At 37.4% G+C, this 26,111-nt stretch overlaps 1 protein-coding gene across 2 annotated transcripts in view; it reads left to right on the top strand.

Moving 5' to 3' along the window:
- MBD5 (methyl-CpG binding domain protein 5) overlaps nt 1-26,111 on the top strand; it is a 352,400-nt gene that overhangs the window by 97,180 nt on the left and 229,109 nt on the right. For both annotated transcript variants that reach the window (XM_036421216.2, XM_045575288.1), the window contains exon 3: nt 24,433-24,526. The gene's annotated coding sequence lies outside the window, so the exon portion shown is untranslated. The remainder of the gene's footprint in view (nt 1-24,432; nt 24,527-26,111) is intronic.

The raw sequence follows: 26,111 nt of genomic DNA, 5'->3' as shown, positions 1-26,111 counted from the left end.
TAATTAATTTAAAGGGAGGTTTGGATACCCAATTACCAGCTTACTCCTGCTCCCGGCAGGGATTGGGCATAAGCCATCAGTTGGACATCCCCCGAGGGCTCCCAGACTGCAAGAGGGTGCAGGCTGTGCTGAGGGGTTCCCCCTTCCAGTGGATGAATTTCGTGCACTGGGCCTCTAGTATACAGATAAGCAGTTCAGCCGATTACCTAATACACATTAACTCCCAAAAGTTTGACATAGTTGTGTAACTGTACACTGATATTACAGTAAATAATGTCAATAGCATAGTCATTACATGCTGTGGAGAACAACCACTGGTCTTAGGGTCGGGTGAGTAGGCTTCCCAGAGGTTATGTGAAATGTGATAGGAAGCTGTTGAATGGGATCATTCCAAGACATAAGATGTATTGTAGCGATATCTTAGAGAAGGATAAGTAGAGGAGTATATGAGTGTGTTTTTTAAAGTTATAACTAGTAATTTTGAATTTTATTTTGAATCTTAGTCTACCCCAATTTAATTTGACTTTTATTAGTATGCTGTATACCTGAAACTAATACAAAATAATATTGAATATGAACTATAAAACAAATTTTTTAAAAGAAATGAAAATATTGCAAATACTTATTACTCTCCGCTTCTGTGTCTTTGCTTTTGTGGTGATTTGTGAGTATTTGATATCTCCAACTCCTTATTCTTAAAATGCTCGGGAGTACCTAAACCCTATCATGCACATAGTAGGACTTTAAAATGTCAACATATTGAATTAAGAGAGAAGAACCAGTTATTCTCTCTTTCTCCCCAAGTTGCCATCTTTAATGTTAGTATAATAGGGGAGCTATTATGTCTATATAATGCTAACGTGGAATTCTAAATAACAAACAAATCCAATTTATTTATGCAGAGGTGCCTACATTGGATTTGATAAATTTTGTATATTCAAGAGCCAGGTGTGCGTTTTTTTTAACAATGCAGAAAATTTTAATAAGTATTTGTTATCTCTTCAGTCATAATATTTAAATTTTAATGCCAAACTAGTGGTGCCTGTTTATTCCCTAGTGTGTTTAGAGAAGTAAGCAACACCATATCTTGTCTCTATCTTTGAAGCAAGAAAAAAAGAGGGAAGAAAGAAAGGAAAAATGGTAAGGAGATGAGCAGAGAGGAGAATTGAAAATGTATATCAGGTGTAATTTTACCTCCTTGCAAGATCGTACAATGGCAGGGTTGGAAGTAGAGGACCTGTAAACCACAGTCACAAACCTACTCAGAACACAAAAGTGTGTGCTGATCAGGATAACACAGGCCAATGGGACTGAGCTGGGGGAGAGTTAAACTTCTTTCCCTTTGCACTTTTCCCACTATATTATTATTTCAAAGACACATGAATTTAAATACTGACAGACACATTTGACACTTTGCCCTGTAGCCCAGTTATGGGGCATGTCAGCTTTTTTGCATAGTAATGAGGAATTTGTCATATCACAAGATCCAAAAGCCAGGCTTGTAAACATTGCTATATTGCACACTATTTTTGTACTGTGTTAAATGATACACACTGCTTTTTCCCAGGAGAAAACTGTGATTGATTTCTAATTAATAAATATTTAAATGAAAACGTGTTTATAATTGGTTTTTGAAAAGTGCTAACACTGAGGAGAAATTTGACTTTTAATGATTTCTCCCCACCATTTTCTGTACATATTATATAATGTACCTTCCAGTTTCCATAATATATAATATGACCAAAATTGAGTATATTATACCCTAGCCAGTTTGGCTCAGTGCATAGATAGTCGGTCTGTGGACTAAAGGGTCCAAGGTTTGTTTCAGGTCAAGGGCATGTATCTTGATTGCAGGTTCCATGGCCCTAGTCTGGGTGTATGCAGGAGGCAACCAATCAATGTGTCTCCCTCACACTGATGTTTTTCTCTGTCTCTCCCTACTCCCTCCCACTCTCTCTAAAAAAGTCAATGGAAAAATATGGTTAGGTGAGGTTTAACAAAAAATAAAAAATTGGATATTTTACTAATGTAATTTATCGGAGTGAGTTTGATCTCTTTTAATTAAAATCTCTTTGGGAATGAATATGTTAGACAATATCTGTATAAATGTTCTTGGTCATTGCACTAGTTATCCCATAGACTTTCTGCATTATTCCATCCTATTAACTGAAGCCTCCAAATCCCAAGTTATACTTTTTTGGGGGTAATTTACTGTTTTGGAATTGAGAATACATGTCCACCTTTGAAAACCATGTAGTAACTGGAGATAGATACCTAGGGCAGTGCTCCTAGACATCACATCATCCTAGTCACCTGTGAACAGAGAGAACTTGCCTGATTGTGAATCACTATTGATAACTACATTGCAGGAAATGAGAGGAACCCATAGCAAAGAGAATTCCATTTTATATACAGGATGGGGCAAAAGTAGGTTTACAGTTGTTCATATGAAAAATAATACAATAACAAATAATAATACAAGAATAAGCTCTGTTTTCTGTACCTATTTTTGTTTCACTCTGTATGATGCTGGTATTTTATAAGCTGCCGTGATCACTTTGTAGTAAAACAGGTAGGTAAGTAAATAAATCTAGAATGTGACAGATCTTAATTTTGACATGAATATAAGCCATTATCAGAGGTTTCACAAAGCAATGTGACCAGATGGAAGAAAGCACTAGGCTTGGGTTCAGGTTCTGTCTCTGCAATTTTCCGATCTAGAGCCAGAGCTTTGGCTTCTCTTAGTCTCTCAGTGTTCTCATCTGCTAATAAAGACAGTAACTCCTATACCAAGCATGTCAAACTCAAAGGCTAACACGGGCCAAATAAACATGTTTAAGTTTATGTGGACCAAAAAAACCCAAAAGCTTCAATTTTCATAGAAATATAAATTTATTTCAGTAGAGACATACTGAATATAAAGGGATGAAATAAATGACTAATCATTAACATAAAATAATAGAACATTGTTATAAAAATGTTTTCTTGAACATTAACTTAACAGACACTGAATAACTGCACAAACTAATAAGCGTAATGCACATATATTTTCTTGTTCTCTGAAAGCGAAATAATCTCTGTTGCGCACACCAAACAAATCAGTCCAAAACTAATGACGTGGCAATTGGCTGCTAAAATGTTCACTGCTGGTTTTAGTGGAGAGAAATGGTGATCCTGTGTATAAGGTGCATAAGGAAAATGAATCTAACATGATTATAGAAATCAGTCACTAGGGAACTTTGTAGTTTGTTATTAATAGCTTGTTCCCCAGAGCACAGATTTGTGCACATTGAAAAGAAATTAATTAGAAGGTGGCCTGCGGGGCGGGACTGGGCAAAATGGGCCAGACATGCCCTGAAGCCAACTTCTCACTGTCCCTCCCTGGTCGACCACACCTGGGACTGTGCTGTGGCTCAAAGGGTGTCTGTGGAGTGAACAGGGTCCTTCTGGCAGGTGGGGTCCCTCAGCCTGGCCTGCGGGGATTAGGCAAAAACCTGCTCTCTGACATCTCCTGAGGGGTCCCGGATTGCATAAGGGCAGTTCTCAGGTGACATACTCTTGAATCGGGCTCCCTCCTCTCTGGTTCTGGGGTACCACTACCAAGTCACTGCAGCTTCTCAGCTCCTGCATTGAGCATCTGCTCCCTGGTGGTCAGTGTGGGTCATATCTCCTGAATGGTCAGATGGTCACTTAGCCTATTATATATATATATATAAAGTTTGTATAACAGGATATTATAAAAATTAAGTGATGAAATTTTTATTAAAACGCTTCTTACATACTGTTATATTGGTTGCGTTGCAAAAATATTTGTTGTGGCCCCAATGGGTTTGGCTCAGTGGATAGAGCATTGGCCTGAAGATGGAAGAGTCCCAGGTTCGATTCCAGTAAAGGGCATGTACCTTGTGGGCACATCGCCAGTAGGGAGTGTGCAGGAGGCAGCTGATAGATGTTTCTCTCTCATTGATGCTTCTAACTCTATCCCTATCCCTTCATCTTTGTAAAAAAAAAAAAATGAAAATCAATATATATTTTTAAAATAAATAAAACATTTGTTGTGGGCTGCATGTGGCCTGCAGGCCACGAGTTTGATGAGGATGATTTTAATGAGGATTAAATCCCATTATATTTGGGAAAGTATATGGCATACACTATAAACTTAGTCAAACGCTAGTTGAATTCAAATTGGATTTTCACAGGTTGGGGAAAAATATTTTTGTTTTTGTCCCTCTACAACCTGTAATTACTGTGACTAAAATGGTCTAAGTTGTCGCATTCACTCGGAATGTGAGTCTAAACATTCTGGATTTGAGCATCCCATTTGTGAAGCCTGAAGGAATGCTGTGTTAGTGCTGTGCCCATGGAAAGAGGGGCTTATTTATTGAGACTCCATGATATCTCTATGCCCATAGACAAGGCAAGAGGAAGACATTCTCCTAGCCTCCAAAGCAGGAACCTAAAATACATTTTCTTATAGAAGCTGTGCTATCAATAGGATTAATTTGTCATGGTTTCCCCAGAAATGCTATTCATCCTTAATATAATTAAACAGCTGTGCACCTATGAAAATATAACTATACTCACAGTATTTCTTATAGCAAATGAGCCTTTCTCTCAGGTGGATCTAGACTTAGTTTATCGAAACTTGTTATCCTTCATTCTGAGCAAGAGTTTTGAAGAATGAAATTCCTTAAACTTGTTCCCTATCCAAGCCAAAATCTCTGTACTCAGGAGAATTGTTAATAATATATTGTTGCTTTAAAAAAATTATGCTTTGATGAACAGTTATAAGAATACTTTCTCATATGTAATTTGGGAGAGGAATGTAAAATAATAGAAGAAGAAGAAAAAAACCTTTGGGTTAGTGTGCTGGGTTTATTTTTGAAAAGATATAATATGTCCACTTTCCCCCTCCCTTTTCCACAGTTTGCTTAATTTCAGAAAGTATGGCTCTTCTTTTTTGTGGCTGTTGTTTTTTGTTAAACCTTACCCAAGGATATTTTCTTCATTGATTTTTCAGAGAGAGAGAGTGGGAGGGAAGGATAAAGACATAGAAAAACATCAATGTGAGAAAGACACATCAATTGGCTGTGCCCTCTCCTCCCACACATGCCCCTTCCTGGGTGGGCATTGAACTTGCAATAGGGGTAGGAAGTATGGAATTGAACTCACGACCCTTTAGTTCGTAGGCTGATGCTCCAGCCACTGAGCCAAACTGGTAGGGCCAGAAAGTATGACTTTTAGAAAAGAGCTCTATCTTTGATATTGGTGACTTGTAAATTTTAAAATAATTACAGTAATTTAGAGGTATTTCATGTTAATGGAATTGTTAAGAATAGTCACGATATTGTTTTTAATAGCCATATACAAGCATCTTTTCTCAATTATTAGAAAAAAAATTTGAAATATGTTTATTTTGGAAATCGGTGCAATGCTAATAATACCTCCCCCAAGTATTATTTATGTGGAGATATAATGTTGTAGCACTCAAGTGAAAAGCTCTGCAAGTTGCAAAAACACTATGTCAATAATATTTTGAAATTATCTGTGAAAAAGACATCTGAAAGGAAATGAGGAGTTCTGGATCCTAGCCCTTTTATCACTGACTATAACCTTTAGCAAGTCAACCTTTAACTCTGCCTTCTCTTCTTGAAAATTAAGACAAGGTTTGAGGGATTGCCCATCCTTCCAACTGTGAATTTCTAATATTCTTGTTATTAAAATTTGAGATGAAAAGAAATTAGTCATACTGTACATAGAATGAATGTTTCACTAAGAGTTATTAATAGTATAATTTTATATTGCAAACTGGTCTTTAAAAAACATAAAAAATTCAATTTTATTCTTTGTTTCTAAGTGCTTGGTGATTTATGTGCTATTTTTTACCAGACTTCTTTATTTTGAGAAAGAAAATATTTTAAGGTGAATATCTTACCCTTCTCATTTCATGCTACCTCTCCCTCATTTCCCAACCCCAAAATACCCTCCCATGGGTACCCACTTTAAAAGTAAGTCTGGCGCTAACCTGTTTGGCTCAGTGGATACAGCATCAGCCTGCAGATTGAAAGGCCCCAGGTTTGATTCCAGTCAAGGGCATGTACCTTGGTCATGGGCACATCCCCAGTAGGAGGTGTGCAGGAAGCAGTTGATCAATGTTTCTCTATCATCGATGTTTCTAACTCTCTATCCCTCTCCCTTCCTCTCTGTAAAACATCAATATAATATATTTTAAAAATAAATCAATAAATAAAGGTACATCTGGCACAGGCCAATGTGACTCAGTTGGTTAGAACATTGTCCCATGCACCTGCACCAAAAGTTGCCATGTTGATGGTAAATGTACATGCCTGGGTTGCAACCTCCATTTTAGGTAGGGGACATGCAGGAGGCAGTCAATCAATGTTCAGATGTCACATCTATGTTTCTCCTTCTCCTTCCTCTCTCTCTAAAAATCATTTTTTTAAAAAGTAAGTCTGAAGATTGCAGGTTCCATCCAGTTATTTGATCAGGTGGGGGCCCTTTTAGGAATCAACCTATGAATAAATGCATAAATAAGTGGAACTGTGGGCCAGTCTTTCTGTCTCTCTCACTCACGCGCACTATTTCTCCCTTCCTCCCTCCCTCCCTCTTTTCTTCTCTCCCTCCCTCCCTCCTTTTCTCTCCCTTTGCCTTCCTGCCTCCCTTCCTGCTTCCCTTCCTCTCTCCCTTCCTCTCTCTCAAATCAATAAATAAAAATTTTACAAAATCACACAAGTCTCACAATCACAGAGCCACAGAGTAGTAGCAGAGGCATCCTGACAAATTCTGGGGAACTACTTTCTGCAGTAGAAATATAATAATTTATGGTAACTATTAACATATTGTAAAAATATAATCCAGAGGTAGTTAATATAGGTATAATTGTCCCAAATAGCTACATAGCATAGTTTAACGGGAATTGTCATTTCTTCACTTTCTTGCGCACGCGCGCGCGTGCGCACACACACACACACACACACACACACGCTTGCTTTCCATCTTTTTTCTCTGTTCTCTGCAAAAAATAATTGCAACTACAAATATTAATCTTGATAAAGATATATACTTAGTTTATTTTTACTGACATGGTTAGCTTTCCAAAGATCATTACTCTTTAATCAACACACATAGGAAGCATATGTGAACAAAGATGCCCCATCTGGGCACAAGGCTGTATGATTTAGCTGTCCAATTGTCTAATAAGCTCTAGTCCAGAATGAGACGTTGAGCAGAATGAAGACCCAGAAATAATAATTCATAAGACTTGGCGTCTCATTGACCAAAGCAGCTCCAGCATTATGGGGAGGCCAGCACCTGGGCTTGGAGCATTCCTGCTTGGCACCTATCAGCTGACCCCAGGAAACCTCAATGCTGTATGGAACACTCCAAAGGAAGGAGGCCAAAGATTCGAGTCACATGAACATCCACAGGAACCAGGAAAGACTAAAGCTAAGGAAGAATTCTAGACTGAACAAAAGAATATTTACTTAGGTCAGCGAGGAATAGTCTTCTTGGAGAAAGTATTTAAGGGTCCACCAAATGACTCTAATCCATAGTGTCTTTGTTTTTGGTGTGTGTGTGTGTGTGTGTGTTTAAAGTATGAGCTTTCAAGTTTGAGCTTTCAATGGTTACAGTAGTCGTGTAACCATTTGCTAGGCCAACAGCCAGGCAGATGATTTTGGATGAAGCTTCACATCCCTTGCTCTGATGGGTGTTTGCCCTCACTATGGTATGGGACATTATAGGAATCTGAGAGGATTATTCTTAAAAGAGTTAAATCATAGGCTATTATTCCTTGGGCATATTTATATATTTCCTAGTGTCTTAGTACGTGGCTTCTTTTATTTTGTTAGCATTTTTAATTGAGAAGTTAAAAACTATCTTATTACCGTGTTTTCCTGAAAATAAGACATCCTCCAAAAATAAGACCTAGTGCATGGAAAGATGAGACATCCCCTGAAAATAAGACCTAGCGCAACTTTGGGAGAAAAAATTAATATAAGACACTGTCTTATTTTCAGAGAAACAGGGTAGTAGTAATGCTTAGCTATGGCTAGCATACTTTCAGCTTCCAGGTAAAGCTCATCTGCCAAAATTTCACCAACATTCAGGGCTAAATGTACTTTGCCAGAATGATCACTGTATTGATTGGGGGTGCCTCACGGTTTTGCTAATGTAACAGATAATGTGGTACTCTACCTCTGTGCTCTCGTAGCCCTGTACTATTTTGTACACATCAACCTTCTGAAGGCCAGCAGCTGCATCTATGCCTTAGGACTGCCTTTGAGCTGCTGGAAGCACTGAGGGAAGACTTGAAGTAATAACTGACAGGTGTCAGCTTCCTTGGCCCTCATTTAGACAATTCAGAGACATGTATCTTACACCATTTGCCAATGTCCTCCCTGGGGTTAAGTTTCAGTTGTCTTCTGTGATAGATAGCTTACTAATGTACCCTATATTAGCTGCTTGTTCTTCTCTTATCATCTTTCCCACCACTCTGCCAGTTACTCTGAATCTCCTAAATAAATTATGTGAACCTCACTAAGGGCCTGCTTCCTCAGAAGCCCCACTCAGAGCTACCTATGTAAACCCCCAAAACATGGTAATCTTCCTATTTAATTATGAAAAATTGTTTAGAGTAAGTGAACAGATATAAAAGTAATATATTTACATTTGTATGATACTGAAAATACTTAATGTTATAGATCCTTCTCCTTTCTTTGTTCCACCAAGCTTAAAATTAGTAGCCATCAAATACCAGTAAAAGTTAACAAAGTTATGTAATTAAAAGGATCTTACTTACATGATCAGCCTTTAATTAAATTCTAACCAATATTTTAAAATACTAAAATCAATATGAATAGTGAAGTCCCAATATAGGAAGTAAGGAAAAAATTCATTTTAACTTAAAAACTGAATATAACTATTAAAAAAAAAAATGTACTGAGACCTGTAACCTAAATAAAACTTAATACCCTTAAAATACTCAAATATAAATGTTTAGGGCTACCTAAAAATGCTAAAGAATTGAAAACAAAACTAAAGTAATAAGATTCTAAGACACTAGAAACTAGTGTTCATAGCACTCAATATGTCAAATAAATGAATAAAGTACTTAACAGCCACCTTGATACTGAAAGCAAATAAATGAATGAAGTACTTAACAGCCACCTTGATACTAAAATTAAAATGTCCAAGTGCATCCATGCAGTCACAAATGGTAAAATTTTCTTACTTTTTATGGCTGAGTAGTATTCCGTTCTGTAAATGTACCATAACTGTTTTATCCACTTTATCTACCAGTAGATAAAGAGGCCCGATGCACAAAGATTCTTACAAAAATGGGCCTTCCTTACCCCGGCTGCCGGCACCATCTTTGCTCCAGCCAGAGCTGCCTTTCTGCCTTCCCACACTGCCCAGAGGCGTGGAGCTGCTGGGTGGTGTGGAACACCTGCATTCTGCCCTGCCCCTGGCCACGTGGCGCCTTTGATGGGTTAATTTGCATACTCCTTATTGGCTGGTGGGCATCTCAAAGGTAGTCAGTTTGCATCTCTTTTATTAGTATAGATGGACTCTTGAGCTGCTTCTAAATCTTGGCTGTTGTAAATAAATAAAAGTGTAATGTGGAAATCACCTAAACAAATGAACAGGAGAATGACCATCCAGAAGCAAACCACACTATGACGCACACTGGTGCTGGGCCAGCTGCTGGCAGCGGGGAAAGCCCTGATAGGCCCTGATTGCCAGCCAGGCCTAGGGACCCTACCTGAGGAGTTATGGATTGTGAGAGGGCACAGGGCGGGTTGGGAAAAACCTTCCCCCCCCACACAGGAATTTCATGCACCAGGCCTCTAGTTGTAAATAACACTGCAATGAATATAGGGGTGCACATATTCTTTTGAATTAGTGGACCTAGAGAGTATTGTGTTAAGTGAAATGAGCCAGTCAGAAAAGGACAAGTACCATATGATTTTACTCACATGTGGAGTTTAATGAACAAACTAAACTAGCAAGAAAAATAGAGACAGAGAGAGCATAGCTCTGGTGAAGTGGGTGGGAGGACTGAGAAAAAAATAAAAGGAAGAACTCTTGGACACAGACAACAATGTGGTGATTGTGGGACTTATAGGGGGAGGTGGAAGAGGGTGTATGGGGGGATAAATGGTGATAGAAAAAAAAAGAATAAAATTAAAATGTAATATAAAGTAAAATGTAATAAAATGCTCAAATGAAAATATTAAGAGCAATTTAAAAATACTGAGAGCATTAGACAGATACCATTTTAACACACCAACAACTGAATTTAAAAAGCAATCTCTCAAAGCCACAATGGTCACAGAGCACTCAGGGGAGCCTCAGAGGTAAAGAGACCTAGGTCTAGTCCAAAAAAGATCAGGGTCAAGACAGTAGCTGAGTTTAACCTCCTTGGAACAAATATGCTCATTCTCTTGATTTGTGGAAAAGTGTCAGGTAAGAGCTTGATCATTCTGGAGAATTCGTTTTGGGGAGCCCAGACTGGTATCCATTGGCCTAAGGCCTGATTGCAGACTGTCTTAAAAAAAGTACTTATTCTGAAAGAAGAGGGAAAAATCAAATCATGTCAATGACCCTCAACTTCCTGCTGCATTTCCCACCCTTTTAGTAATATTTTGTAAAAACTGATGATAGGCCTACCTAACAAAAGAGTAACATGCTAATTGGCCATTCATTTGCGATGCTCACCAGCCAATCAGGAGTGACCATGCAAATTAGCCCAACTAAGATGGTGTGCTAATTTGCATATGCAGGCACCCAGTGGGTGGGATGGGACGCTTGCATGGTTGCCATGGTGATGACACAGGTGTTCTGCACCACCCCAGTCACTCTAGGCCTCTGGACAGTGTGGGAAAGCAGAAAGGCAGCTGAAAGGCAGTTTGATACAGAGTGAAGGTGGTGCCAGCAGCTAGGAGAAGGAAGGCCCATTCTTGTACTAATCTTCTTGCCTCTAGGATGTAAATAAGAAAACAAAGAGTATCTCGGGAACTTTAGCTGTAATGAAGAACCAATGATAGCAGGATTTAAAGCCTTTGACAATAGGCAGGCCACTCTCTTGTCTACACAAGTCTAATCTGTATCAGCCTGTATGTATTTCCATGAGTCACCAGCCTGCAAGGTAAATTCAGTATCCTTCTTCCTTCTTTTGCTGTTTGACCAGTTTTGTTTATATCACAAGTTGAGAAATTACTGTGTATTTCTTCCCAGTGTTTTGATTTTTATAAACACTTATATGTTTTATGATACAAATAATTCCAAAGATTACATAGCATTAGTAATTAGGAACATAGGTCCTTGAGCTAGATTGCCTAGGTTTAATGCTGGCTCTGCCACTTACTAGCTAATGCCACCTCTCCTTTGCCTTGGTCTCATTTGTAAAGTGGGCATGGTAAGAACATACTATTCCATAAGGTTGTTTGAGGACTAAATAACTTAAAAATAAAATTCTTAAAATAGTGCCTAAAATATATGAATGCTTAATGTGTGTGTGTACAGTATATTATGGATAAAATGGGAATTTATGAAATTGTTGACATATACATAACTGCTTTTATATGACTAATATGGGGAAAATGCATTCTAATTACTGGTCTGCTGTCTTCAAAAATGAATGTTTGAAACATAACCTATTTGTGAGTAAAGTACTTTCATTTTTGCTTATTTTTTTTTCATGTAGTATTTACAATGTTTCCATGTGATAAAAAAAAAAAAAAAAACATTGTATGTCATTTTGTGTAATACACAGGCAGGCCTACTTGGTAGCTCTTAATAACTTCATTTTATGTCAACAGTGAGTGTCTCTGGGTGTTGAGACAATAGGACCTAGAAGAGGAAGAGTTGCCAAAAGAGAATTAGATGGTCCCACAGGGAAAATTTTTCATCAAGTGGGTGGGGATATAAAACCCCTCTGGGACAGCCAGGCCAGAGTGGCTCAGTTGATTGAGCATTGTTTGCCTGTCTGATTCCAGGTCAGATCACATACCTGGGTTACGGGTTTGATCCTCAGTCAGGGGGCTTATGGAGGACTTTCTGACTCTCTCTCTCTCTTCCTCTCTCTAAGCTTGTCCCCCAGTGAGGATTTTAAAAAAATAAAACAAACAAAACTTCTGAGAAATCTAAATCTTTTCAAGACATATAATCTATACAACAGACAGGGAATGTGGCATCTTTAGCAGCCTTTAGAGTAAGGCCTGCTTTGTGGGAAGAGCTTGTTGTGGAAACAGTGTTTGTCAAGTTGTGTTTCAGAAAGTATTTTAGAAAGTCCATAAGCCTCAGATTCAGATTTCTTCAATGTTTACATTGTTGTTAAGACAGCAGTTTCAAATGTTGTGTTTATATAAATGTTCTTTGATTACCTTTATAATAAGTAAATGTTAAGTGTTGTTAAGCTGACTGTATAAAGTAAACCCATGCTGATAAAAGCAAAACACCCCATTTTAAAAAAGGAAGTTGAAATATCAGCAAGTCCAGTGATTTACCCAGGTAGCAGAGCTGCTGTAATACTGTCTGACTCAAAGCTTCCACTCTATCCCTGTGTTAAACAGAGGAGAGGTTGGAAATATTTAACAATTGGTATGGCCCAGGCACCAACCAATCTGAGTGGATGCCAGGGTCTTGGAGGCCCCCTGTGCTGCCAGGCTGCCAGATGGTATGTCGTTAGTGGTTAGAACTCTTGGTGGGCCACAGGATCCTAGAGAAGGGCCATGTGGAGAGGCTGGAGCAGTGGCCATTTCCCAACAAGCATGGAGGTCTCACTCTTTGGTATTCTAACAACTGGTGTATCCTCACTGACCAAACATTAGATATGTCAAAATAGGTAATCATGATGTACCTAATGTTATAATTAGGTATATAAAGTTTTAAATACTGTTTTAATTTTTGTTTTTATGTTTTATTTTTTCTTGTTGGGGGGTGGGGGACACATTTTAGGATTAGGCATAATTGAGACTTCCTCAAGATTTCTGCTAAACTATCCTAATATATAAAAATCCTGGGTCAGTCACATCCACAATGACCAGAGATTCCACCTAAAGCCCAGGCTTCATGCTCAGCAGGCTCTGGTGGGTGGAGACTTGTGGCAGTGGAGACAGGGATGGAGGAGGCGGGGCTGGCACTAACACTCACAACCACTCACACTCACAGACACACACTGAGCTCACCAGCTCACAGCCATTTCTCCCTCCCTCCCAGCTTGCTCTCAGAGCCTCTCTCAGAATGAGAAAACAAAACAGACTGGGCCTGAAGAAGCCTGGATGGAAGGGAGAGCAGAGGGCTAGCTACCCCCACTGGCTCCTTCCCCTCCCAGCCGGAAAAGAGGAAGTGGGACACAGGGAGGCAGGGAGGCCTGGAGGACCACTGAGAAAAACAAAGAGAGATAAGACTGGGCAAGATCAGGCCCACAGGGGAGGGCAGTTAGGGGTGATCAGGCAGGCAGAGGCAGTTGGGGGAAGATCAGGCTGGCAGGGGAGCAGTTAGGCATCAGTAAGGCTGGCAGGTGTATGGTTAGGGGGTGGTCAGGCTGGTAGGCCGAAGAGGTTATGGGCAATCAGGAAGGCAGGCAGGCAGGCGAGCAGTTGGGAGGCAGAAGTCCTGGCTTGTGAGAGGGATGTCCCAGATTGGAGAGGGTGCAGATTGGGCTGAGGGACACACACATACCGTGAATGAATTTTGTGCACCAGGCCTCTAGTGTTAACTATAATTTTAATTTGAATTGGGTGTAATTATCAATATTTAGCCTATTTTGATCAATACAAATATATAATAATTTTACCTTAAGTAATCCAAAAAGGAGGCATCTATTGCCAACATATTGACTGCTTTAAGATAATTGGTTTTTATTATTTTTTTATAAATGAATGAACTAAATATTTCATTTTACTTTTTGTTTCAATTGCTTTCAGTTGCAACCATCCAATCAATAGATATTTTTAAATATTTTATGCTTAATTTTTATTGAGCATGAACCCATCTACTAAGTTTTACTTTTACATACTGATTTTGAGTTAAAATTTGTATTACATGCATTTACCTAAGGTACATTTTATCATATCTGTATCTGCAGTGGTATCTGCAACTGTATTGTCAGTGCTATTGAGCCATCAGAAAAACTACAGCATTATAAATACCAGCAATATAAGGAACCTTTAATATTTTATTAATATTGAGGAGCATTGGGACCTATATGTGGTAATAAGACTTATACTCATATAGAGCAAAATGTCATATAATATTTTGGCTTAAACATTTAAATAGTTATTTTTCTGCATAGTCATTTCATTTCATTGTAAACAGAGACGATGGAGCAAATTTCTGGAAATATTTCAAATTGAAATGTATAGCTTTGGATTTAGCATCTTTGAAAGATCTGAAATGATAATTCCATTTATTTCTTATGAATCTCAAAAATGAAACTTGGCAGAACAGTCCTCTAAACCTGAAAAATCTCTAATAAACAGGAATGACTCAGAACTCATAATCAGAGTTCAATTTTTTCATCTCTCAGTTATCTCACCGAGTCAGTAATGACCTTGTCTTTGTTTACTCCTGGAAGTAATTTGTGTAATACAGATATCTTTTTCTGTTTATAAGGATTTTAGTCTTATGTCAATGTGTTATTTTCTCTAACAAAACTACATTATTTGGCAGGTTGGCATAGAATTGCTGTTCTTGGTAGGACTTGAAATATTGTTCTCCTTCGGTAAAAGATATCTATTTCCAGACATTGTAATATCAGGCATTACTGCTGGCTCACAGAATTCCTCACACAATATGGTTTCTTTTGCTGTTATGAGTGCCTGCACCAAAATTCTACAGAAAGTCCGAGCCTTGTATTTCCCTTAAATGCTGCAGCTTTGATGCTCCAGTCACATTACCCTCCTTCTCAGACATCACCAACGAGGATATTCCTATTCTTCTGTGTGTTTATTTGCATTTTTCTCTTCCTTGTCATTTTATTCTTTCAATGTGGTGACATATGGGGATTTCTTCACCTCCTTGCACAGAGTTCTAACACCTCTCCCTACTATCTTTTTGTTTTTGTTAGAAATTATGGTATAATTTAAATGTTTATTTTACTGTTTTTTTCTCCATTTTTTTCTTTATAACTTTTTTACTATTGTTCCAAAATGGAAGTACTTGTTCTTTTTTTTGTTTGTTTGTTTTCTTCAGTTATATATCTTCCCTTAGCTTTGGATAATACTTGGAGGATTTATTTTCACTAATGAGAACTCTACATTTTGGAAAGTTTATTTTATTTATTTACTAGAGGCCCGGTGCATGAAAATTCATGCAATAGAGGGAGCATCCCTCAGCCAGGCCTGCCCCCTCTCACAGTCCTGGAGCCCTCAGGAGTGAGAGGCAACCTGGTGATCAGGGGAAGGCCATGCCCCAACACACCTCTGATGTTGCCACAGCCAGCAGGGCAAGCCTTAACCATCCCTGGTTACCTGAGCTTCCAGCAGCCCTGGGTGGCTGAGCAGCCGCCATCCGAGACTTTATGGCATGTCGGACTGGCTCTAGGCAGCTGGGCAGCCAACATCTAAGGCTTGCCTACACCTCAGGCATTGGCTAGCAGCAGCCATCTGGGCAGCTTGGGGGCTGAGGGGACTGGGGGACTCCGGAGGCAGGTGCACCGAGCTGCAGGCCTTGCCATGCACCTGCTGCCCCAACAGGGCTGAGGGGACAGGGTGCCGCCATCTTGTGGCTGTGGGCACTGTCATCTTTGAAGGCGTGGCAGTCAATTCATGTATTCCCTCCTTATTGGCTGTGGGTGTCACCATCTTTGTGATGGTATGATGGTCAATTGGCATATTCCCTCTTTATTAGATAGAATTTATTTATGTTTGAAAATTTGAAAGGTCAGTTTGGCTGAAATATGCTTTGTATAAAAAAATAATGCATGTCCTAACCGGTTTGGCTCAGTGGATAGAGCGTCAGCTTGCAGACTCAAGGTTCCCAGGTTCAATTCTGGTCAAGGGTATATACCTTGGTTGCGGGCACATCCCTAGTGGGGAGTATGCAGGATGCAGCTTATTGATGTTTCTAACTCTCTATCCCTCTTCCTTCCTCTCTGTAAAAAATCAATTAAATATATTAAATAAAGATAATGCTTTATCTTATCAATGCCATAAATATTAGAAGGAGGGTGTTTACATATTATAGAACATTTAAGTTACATGATTTTCTTTTGTTTTATATAAAGGACATTTTTTGTAAAGACTTTTTTTCTGAGTTCTGATTCATTGTTTTCTTAAGTTCCTACAAGACCTAATAATGTTTTTGGTTCAATACAATAGAATCACTTTTAGACCTATTATTTTTGTTACTCCATGTAAATAAAGCAATATGGTTTATACTCTGGAGATGTTTTTTTAAGCATTGACAGATTTATGATAGCTGCATGAACTCTATCTTTATTTTTTTTTAATTTAATAAATCTTTATTGTTCAGATTATTACAGTTGTTTCTCCTTTTTTCCCCTTATAGCTCCCCTCCACCTGGTTCCCACCCCACCCTCTGCCCTTACCTCCCCCCACACTGTCCTTATCCATAGGTGTACGATTTTTGTCCAGTCTCTTCCCATGCCCCCCACACAGACACCCCTTTCCTTCTGTTAATTATCTATGAAATCTATCTTTATTATAATATTTTTCTTTGGGATAATAGTGTCTTTTATGTCAGGTGCCAAAAAATATATTATAGCACCATTAAAATACTTCAGAATATGTAAAACTTCTTTAAGGCCTCTTAATTTTTATGTTCTCTCTCTCTCTCTCTCTCTCTCTCTCTCTCTCTCTCTCTCTCTCTCTCTCCCTCCCTCCCTCCCTCCCTCCCTCCCTCCCTCCCTCCCTTCCTCCCTCCCTCCCTCCCTCCCTCCTTTCCCCACCCCCCTCTCTCCCTCTCTCTCTCTCTCTCTCCCAAAGAAGCATCCATGCTTTGTTGAGCTAAATTCCATTTGTTTTGCAATTTTTTATTTGGTGGCATGAGTTTCATCATCAGTCCCAAGACTTTTGTTTTATTCTTTATGTTGGCCCACCATCAATTTATAGTGTTTTCTTTGTTTCAACCTGGGAGTTAGTTAAATCTATTGTGTAATAAAATGCTGGTACAAATAATGCCTATTTTTTTTCCCATATTGCTTTAGCAAATTAAATATTAAATGTTTGTGAATTTCTATTGTCTGCCTCCAAAAAGGGGCAGTACCACTTTGGTGTTTGACTTGTGAATGTTTTCTTTCAAAGCATTCTTCTCTTGTTTGCTCATAAAATGTCTTGTACTTCCTAATCATAGATTCCTAAAATCATGGAGTTGGAAGGAACCTTCAAGGTTATCAAATTTCAGAGGGAATCTAAGCATACTTTCTCAGGTTGAAATTCATTCTTTGCCCAGTAATTCCATCTACACTTACACTTTTAGCATAATCCTGATTACTGGAATCGACAGTAGTTGTCATCATTGCTTTTCTTCTTTTCCCTTCTTTTTTCCCTCACAACTTCCTAGTATTGAAAAATAGTTCATTTCTAGCATTCTGGAAATTTAAGCAATTGCTGTTAGTGACGATAAGAAAAGAGGAATATGATGTTTTAGAAAAGAAAATGGAGGTGATGTCAGTGGTAGTGATATTTTTTAAGTAAGCCATCCTATATAATAAAGAGTTAATACGCAAATTGACCACCAGTCCTCACAAGATAGCTGCCTACACCCAGGCCTGCAGAAGGTTAGTGAGGGATGATCAAATGACTGAACAAGCAGGCTGCATGGGGTGACCAGACCAGCAGGGGTTTAGTGAGGGACGACCAAATGACTGAACAGGCAGGCTGTGTGGGGCAACCAGACCAGCAGGGAGTTTAGTGAGGGACAACCAAACAACTGAATAAGCAGGCAGCATGGGGCAACCAGGGGGAGGAGGGGTGGATGGACATGAGGGGTGACCAGGCCAGTAGGGGGGCAGTGAGGGGCGACCAAGTCAGCAGAAGATCAGTTAGGGGCGACCAGGCTAATGGGGTAGGTGTGGTTGCGGGCAACCAGGCTGGCGGGGGCAGGGAGGGGGGAGTTGGGGGCAATTAGGCCAGCAGGTGGGGAATGAGGGGTTACCTGACTGGCAGGGGGGCAGTTAGAGGTGACTAGGCCAGTAGAGGGGGACAATTGGAGGTGACCAGGCCACAGAGGGGACATTTAGGGGTGACCAGGCCAGCAGGGGAGTACACTTAAGAGCCATCAGGCTGGCAGGGAGGGAGCAGCTGGGGGCCACCTGGCCAACAGCAGGGGCAATTAAGGGTGATGAGGCCGACAAACAGAGGCAATAAGGGGCGATCAGGGCGGTGGGGAGGGGGGCAGTTAGGGGTGACCAGGCAGGCAGGCAGGTGAGTGATTAGGAGCCAGCAGTCCAGGATTGTGAGAGGGATGTCCAACTGCTGGTTTAGGGCCTAAATTGGCAGCCAGACATCTCCCAAGAGGTCCTGAATTGGAGAGGGTGCAGTCTTGGTAGAGGGGACACCCCTACACACACACGAATTTCATGCACCAGGACTCTAGTGGAAAGATGAAAGAATAAATACTGCTAGATATATGTAAGAGAGACAACTGAGTCAGGACTCAGAAAGGCAAGAGGCAGAACCTGAGAAATATGATGAAGATAACACCTACCATCCTAGTCATAAACTTCTAACATAGTCATCATTTGAAGGGAGGGAGAAAGTAAAGTCACTCTTACATCTGTTATTTCCATTATTTTAAAATATAATAAATAGTTTTACAGTATATTTCTATACACTGTCACAGAGGAAGTCCTTGAGAAAAGTTCTAGTGCATGGAAGGATAAGTGGAAATTATTTCTTTTAAAAAATGTTTTGATTGAATATAAACCTATTCACGTAACTCTTCATATTGACATAATTTCAGTCTTCCAATCTGCTTTTTCTGTATACCACACTCATTTTCTCAATCTTGAGTTCTCAATCCACAGTTTTTCAAGGTCCTTATTTTTAAGGTTGGTATAAACTATATAGAATTAAAGTAATAAATTAACTGCTAGCCCATTTTCTGGGTTTTAACCCTAACAGCTCAACAAACCCAAATGGATAAGAAGACTGAGATCAAATTTGTTATTGCCAGATTGTTAATATGCATGTTTTTGCAAAATATTGTTCTTAATGATTTGTCTTCAGAAAGGTTGGCTCTTAAAGTGATTGCTTATTAGTGTACCCCAAATCAATTCACTGGCATTCTCCAAATAAAAGATGTAATTAAAATAGTCTATCGGAACCAAATGGATTACTTATTCCAGCTGAAAAATAATTGTCTATCGAACCAAATGGATTACTATTCCAACTGAAAATTTAAAAAAAAAATAAACTGCTTTCTTAAATTATTACTGCACTCCTAATTTTAAAATATGGCAGTTTCTATAGGAAGAAAATATTTTACTTTTTTAAATTCTTATCTACTTCAGAAGGATAGTTTTAGATAATGCTTGTGGGGATAAGAATGTGAAAGAAAGGATTGTTTATTTTTCATTATCTGGTGGAAATATGTAATTTATTTGTAATATTGATACCTTGAATAGCTTGGTTATCATCAACTTTCACAGACAGAACTTCAGGTGCTTTGGACTTTAAAATAGTTCCTTACTGAGCCAGAGCACGTGGACAAATTCCAGGAAGGCTAAAGACAAGGCTTAATTTGGTGGACAGCATTTAGAATTACCAGTGATTCTTTATATTGAAAGTGACTTAGCCATATGCATTAAGAAACTTATACTGTTTATCCCAAAAAACAGAATATTGCATTAAAACCAAAAGTTTTACAAGGTCCACTAAAAGAGTAATCTAGAACAAACCTAATAATGGTCCTAATTGGTACTTAGCAATGGCTTGAATATGTTCAGGTTAAAATTATTCTTTGTGATTAAAAAAAAAAAAAAAAAACAGTTGAGAAAACAAATCTTCCATGGAGTGTGTAATTGGAGCTCTTAAATGGAAGAAATTTCGAATTTTAAAAAAAGCAATTATAGGCTAGAATATTTTTATTTTTTGAATATTTGTTTTCTGTTGACATAAAATACTTTATGGAGTTTTATTTTCTATACTTTCTTACTGTGATCTGTTTTCATTAAGTCATATATGAAATTTGTGAATTCGAATTATTTTTAAATAATCATTTATAAGATCAGAATGAATGGTTTCTCGAGGGCTATGAAATTGCATACTGCTAATGCTATAAAAAGCAATCATCTATAAAAGTTTATGTTTAGAAATAGTTCCTATAGCTCAGGGAAGTAGAAAGCAAATTTTCTTCCTATAGAAACAGCCATATTTTAAAATTAGGAGTGCAGTAATAATTTAAGAAAGTAGTTTTTTATTTTTTTTTAAAAGAGGTAAAACCATAAATTTTATATCCCAGTATTGAACCATACTTAAAGGATCTTAATTAGAACATGCTTAAAGAAATAAGACTGAGGCTTTTAGGATAATCCTTAGTCTCACAGAGGCCTTATTATGTAAATTGAACAGAAATAATAGAGAGTATGTAGATCTAAATGGGGACTTACTGTAGAAATCATCTTTTTGTGAGGAAGAGAATTAGAAGTGGACCAACCTGTCATTCTCCTTGTAGTGGGAAACCTGATAAACATTGCAAAAGGTTGGAGGGTATAAGGCAGGGCTTTATGTGAAGATATATTAGGTAAGTCTTCCAGAGCTACTGGAGATTTTAGTTTAATGGATGGGGCCTTCAAGAATTACTACAGTCAATTGTAGACTGCATGCATTTGAAACCCAAGTCTGCCAGTTTTTAGCTGTAAAACCCTGAGTAAGTTCATCTCTCTGACCCTCAATTTTCTTATTTGTAAAATGTAGATTAAAATAGTACTTCTTAGGATTGTTGTGAGGATGAAAGTAATGCTACTTCAAATTTAGCAATCAATAAATGTTTTTATTAGGGAATTTAAAAACAAGGAAGTCTTAGCAACTTAATGGGGCAAATGTTGAGTATTTAGCAATGTCTATTATCTAGAAGTTTGCATTTTTTAATCATTAAAGGTAATATACATAAATTGCATTCTTTTGTGATGTGGAGTATTTTGTGATTTAGCGTTATTGGTTCGTATTAAAAATGTAGTTTTCTTAAGGAAACACTAAATCATGTTTCCTGTAACTTCTGTATTAAATATATTAAAAGACCCCAACTTATGGGGAAAATGTTCATTCTTGTTAATTCGGTTGTTATTAATCATGGTAATTAATATACTGCTACTCTCAGTTAACCCAAATTTCCTGGATTATGAGCCATTAAAAGAGTTAGCTATGGAAGTCCTCAGAAGAGATGGGAAAATTCATGCAGCATAGGGAGACTACAGTTTTTAAATCATTCATAGTATCAGAGTATAATAAAGAGACAAGCTGAGTTCCTCACCCAATTATGGTAAAACACTATACTCAATCACTTAGAAAGACCAACAAATGAAATCATCACATATTTATTTAATGCTTTTACTGGGACTTGCTGGAAAATGATAATCTACTTGAAGGAATAAAACAGACATGCCAAATCCTAAATAATAATAGAAGATAAAAATAAGGGACCATAAGTGAATACCTGATTAATTAGTAATTTGCAATAATTAGTGTAGGAAATCAGAAGACAAATAGAGTTTTAGTGTCAGATTGATGGAAATTTCCTTCAAGGCGGAAGCAATATCTGAGCCAACTTTTGGTTGACCAAGAGATAAGAGATAAACAGCAAAAGGCAACTTAGGTCAGATAGTAGAAGATGGGAGTCTTGCCAAAGGACACTGGGACTTCGTTTCATAGCTGCAGACCATAGAGGCAGACGTACAGCCCACCATAGATTTTAAAGGTAGAACAGCTTCCTGTTTGTGAAGACATTGGGAAGCCCATCACTGTTTAGCAGCTATTAAGCAGCACGGTCCTTGACCGGGGATGGGGAAGATAAACTGTAGTCAAAAACTGAAGGTTGATGCTAACTTAATGGAGAAACCTGGAATCTTTAGCAGTATAAACTAGGTCAGTGAAAGAAAATAAGTATAGTTGTCTTTAAAGGTTAAGTAGTAATTGAGACCACCATCCTTATTATCAGAGACTCAGATGTTTACCTCTGCTTATTAGACATTTCTTTTTCAGAAAAAAATCTAAAGGGTATGTGTGTTGAATATATTATTTTCATTGCAAAGTATTTCTGGACCCATTTATAAGAATTTTCAAAACTAAAATGCTAACAGCCTATTCAGTGTTATTTTTAGTAAGTTATGTTAGTGTGTTTGTGCTCTTGAGGGAAATGGTTTGACACTTTTTCTTTTAAAACATGTTGGCTTTGTATTTAAACAGAGAAAATTATGCTTGAGAGTTTTTTCCCCCTATTAAGTTAGGGACAAAATTTTTTAATTCTGAGACATTGAGGGCATGTTTCTAGTTATATATTAGGTTCTAGGTTAAATTTTTATTTTGTAATATAACCTAGATTTGGTTCTTTGTTTGTTGTTGTTTGCCACAAGTATTTTATTGATTACCTGCAAAGCTTGCTTAGGAGAATACCAAAGCTTACAAAACATATAATCCATAAACATTATTCTAGCTTATCTACATTGATTTATTGTTGAAGTTCTATTTACTACATGTTTAAAGTTATCTCTTACCTAGTGTGTCTCAGGATTATCTTTTAATATTAGACATATAATCTTGGAATAAAACTCAAAAGTATTTTTATAAATGCTAATAAGATCAATTAGGAGTCAGTGTTTATAAATACTGAGAGCACAGTTTTACTGGGACTGTAAAAGTTTGTCTTTAAAAAGAGAGACACCAACGGTTTTAGTCTAGTTCTTCTGAATCAGGATCTCTGGGCATGTAACCTGGGAATTTACATTTTGAAGTAGTGCCTTTGGTCCTTAAGTGCCTTATAGTTTGGGATTCTCTGCAATTACCATTTATGTAATGGTTGGATCCATGTAATCTAAGGTTTTACATAGTTGTTAAGATAGGTGTGTGTGGGTCATGGAAGCATTCAAGTCATCTATATATATAAAATCCCAGTGACCAAACAGCAGAATGACCAGAACGACCAGTTGAACAGTCGCTATGACACACACTGACCACCAGGAGGCAGACACTCAATGCAGGAGCTACCCCATGGTGGTCATTGCACTTCCACAGTGAGAACACAGCTTGGCTGATCAGGATGAGCTGCTCTCCCACAGCTGCCGATCCCCACAGGCCATGCTCCCCACCAGTGCACAAATCTGTGCACTGGGCCTCTAGTTTGAAATATTTAGTAATCAGTATTTAGTATTTCAGTAGTTTTCACAGACCTGGTAGATAGTATTTTTTTTTTAAGGTTAGTGTTTTATTAATTAATCTATAGACAGTAAAACAAATAGTTACAGTGAGATTATTTCTTACCTTAAGAATAAATATACATCCTTAATGCTTTTTAAAAACACATGGGCCCAGGCCCTGCATCATACAAATTAATAAGAAATACACTGAATCTTCATATATTTTTAAAAGTTCCAAGTGTTTTCAATGTGTAGCTGCAACTGAGAAACAGGAAAATACACAAATGACCAAAAAGAAGAATGATGTTGCTAATCCAAAAATTATTGATATTTGGCTTGAGAATCCATAATACTCCAAACTACATACTAAAAGTATGATACTGTAGGATCCAAATCCTATTTTCTCTAACTGCTTGTCTGACCCATTAAAAAAAAAAAAAAAAAAATCAAAGAAAATTAGAATGAAATTTTTTCAGCAAAGAACATTTTAGTCTGAGTAATTTTAGTTCCATTTTAGAGGCAATTTCTCTTTAAAGATCTCTGCTAAGCTTCACTAGGATGGTATAAAGTACTGATTGGGCAGTTTAATTGATAAGGGAATAAACTTTTGACCTTTTTATGGGGACAGATATATTTAATCAGTTGATTTTTATGATTTTTGGCATTTATAACCAACTCAAATATAATCAATATTTATTTTTCATTATCTATTTTGAACAAGGAAAATATTTTCTGAAGTGTGGCTATGTTCATGTAGTACATCAGAATCAATATGTTTAAGATTATATTTTAAAATATGCTCACAGGAACTAGGCAACCAGATAAATTTAGTAGTACTGTAGAAAGTGCTAAACTTAATGACATGGATTACAATGTAGGTTCCACAGAAATTCGATTCTTCTAATATGAAAATTTCATCATTATTACATTTTATTTACATAAAATACATTCTTTGATATATACCTCCCTTTGTCCAAACTCATTAAAGAAAGTCAAAAAGAATAATTTCAAGATATGCTTTTACATTTAAAATAAATGAGACCATATGTATAAACTCAAATTTATGATATTTTGTTATGTTTCTCTTTTAGATGTTTATTGAGAATATCAGTTTCTGCATGTGGGCAGTAGATATTGAAGGTTATGTGGTTTACAGAAAACATCTTTAAAAGATAGACACTCAAGGTAAGTAATAACTTTAGCTCATAAATAATCTCATTTAAATGGTTGCCAGATTGTAATTTGACTTGCTTACTTTTTATTGCTGGCCCTGTCTAAATGACCTGACAACCACTTTCATTCGTATTTAGACACACATTTTTATGCCCTAACACCATCTTGACAGGAAGTATCAGATTTTATTTATCACAGGCAGTTGATAAAATTGGTACATTATTATGGAAGAGAGCAAATCCATTAAGGAGAATGAAGAAGTACCGTAGCTTCTATCAACTGTGTGAGCACAACTCAGTCCATAGAGTTTTACTTGAAAAATAACTAAACAAAAACTACTACTCACTGGGCTATATTAAGAGCCCAGTTATAGTTTCAAATATAGTATTGCCTCTAAATACCAAATCTCTTGTCACCATTTCTTGTGTCCCCAAAGATTTGTCTTTGAACTAGCATATCATTTTACTTAGCATGGCCTGTTCATGCCTTCGGTGATAACATTCTTGCATTATTAAGCAATTTTTTAAATACATTTTGGTACAATTTTGAGTTAGATATGAAGGGTACAAAATATAAATAACAGTGCATGTCTGGTGGGCACAATGGAACCTTGAAGAGTACGTGGCCTGTAAATGGGGCGCCTCTGTTCAGCTCTATAATTCTTTCTCAGTGGAAATAAGAGACCAGTCAAATCATATTTTATAATTTTTTCAAAAGAAACCAGCAATACAGATTTTGAAAAGTTCTAATTTTTCAATATCAGCATAACATTTGGCAGTGAAAAATCCACTTTTGCCACTGTGCGAGCCAAATAAAACAGTTTTTAGCTTTTGTTAGGTGAATTTTTTTTTTCCTTTCTTCTGTTTTTTCATTCTTTTAGAATGCAAGTACTTAGAATCTATTTTTTCTCCTTAATTTGTAGTTAGCAAGCTTAGCGATTTTCCTAGTTTTCTGTGATGACTATTATTGTCAGAAATGACTTCTCTTGAAAATATAAATGATATAAATATTACTTATTTTTAATTCATTTGTACAGTTATATATGGTGAGTTGGTTACTTGGGACAGCTATTCAATTGTTTCCTGAATTATAATAATTACACAGTTATTTTTATAGTTTCTTCATCTCCACAGTCTAAAATGGAGCCTTCTGATTTGGAAAAGAAAATGGAATCTTTTCTTTTCTTTAATGGTCCTTTTGCATAGAGAACAGAGTAAATCATCTCCTCAGTCCATGGTACACTGTCATCACTGGTCCATACAAAGCACTTAGTTATCTTTTTTATTTCTTTTCTTTTTTAAAAAAGACATGTTTGTATTGATTTTAGAGAGAAAGGGAGAAGGATATATAAAGAGAAACATTAATAAGAAACATTGATCTGCTACCTCCTGCACGCCCCCTACTGGGGATTGAACCTGCAACCCAGGCATGTTCCCTGACCTGGAATAAGTGACCTTTTGGTACATGGATTGATGCTCAACTACTGAGCCACACCGGCCAGGTCTAGTGTAACTTGTTTTTAGGGTCTTTAAAATATGAAAAGCAAAAAAGCAATAGAGTTGCAAGGAGAGATAGACAAATCCACAATTATAATTAG

The sequence above is a fragment of the Pipistrellus kuhlii genome, unplaced genomic scaffold, assembly GCF_014108245.1.
Source record: "Pipistrellus kuhlii isolate mPipKuh1 unplaced genomic scaffold, mPipKuh1.p scaffold_m20_p_7, whole genome shotgun sequence".
Classification (NCBI taxonomy): Eukaryota; Metazoa; Chordata; class Mammalia; order Chiroptera; family Vespertilionidae; genus Pipistrellus; species Pipistrellus kuhlii.
Note: the sequence above shows the minus strand (reverse complement) of the source record. Positions and strands in the feature narration are given on the sequence as shown.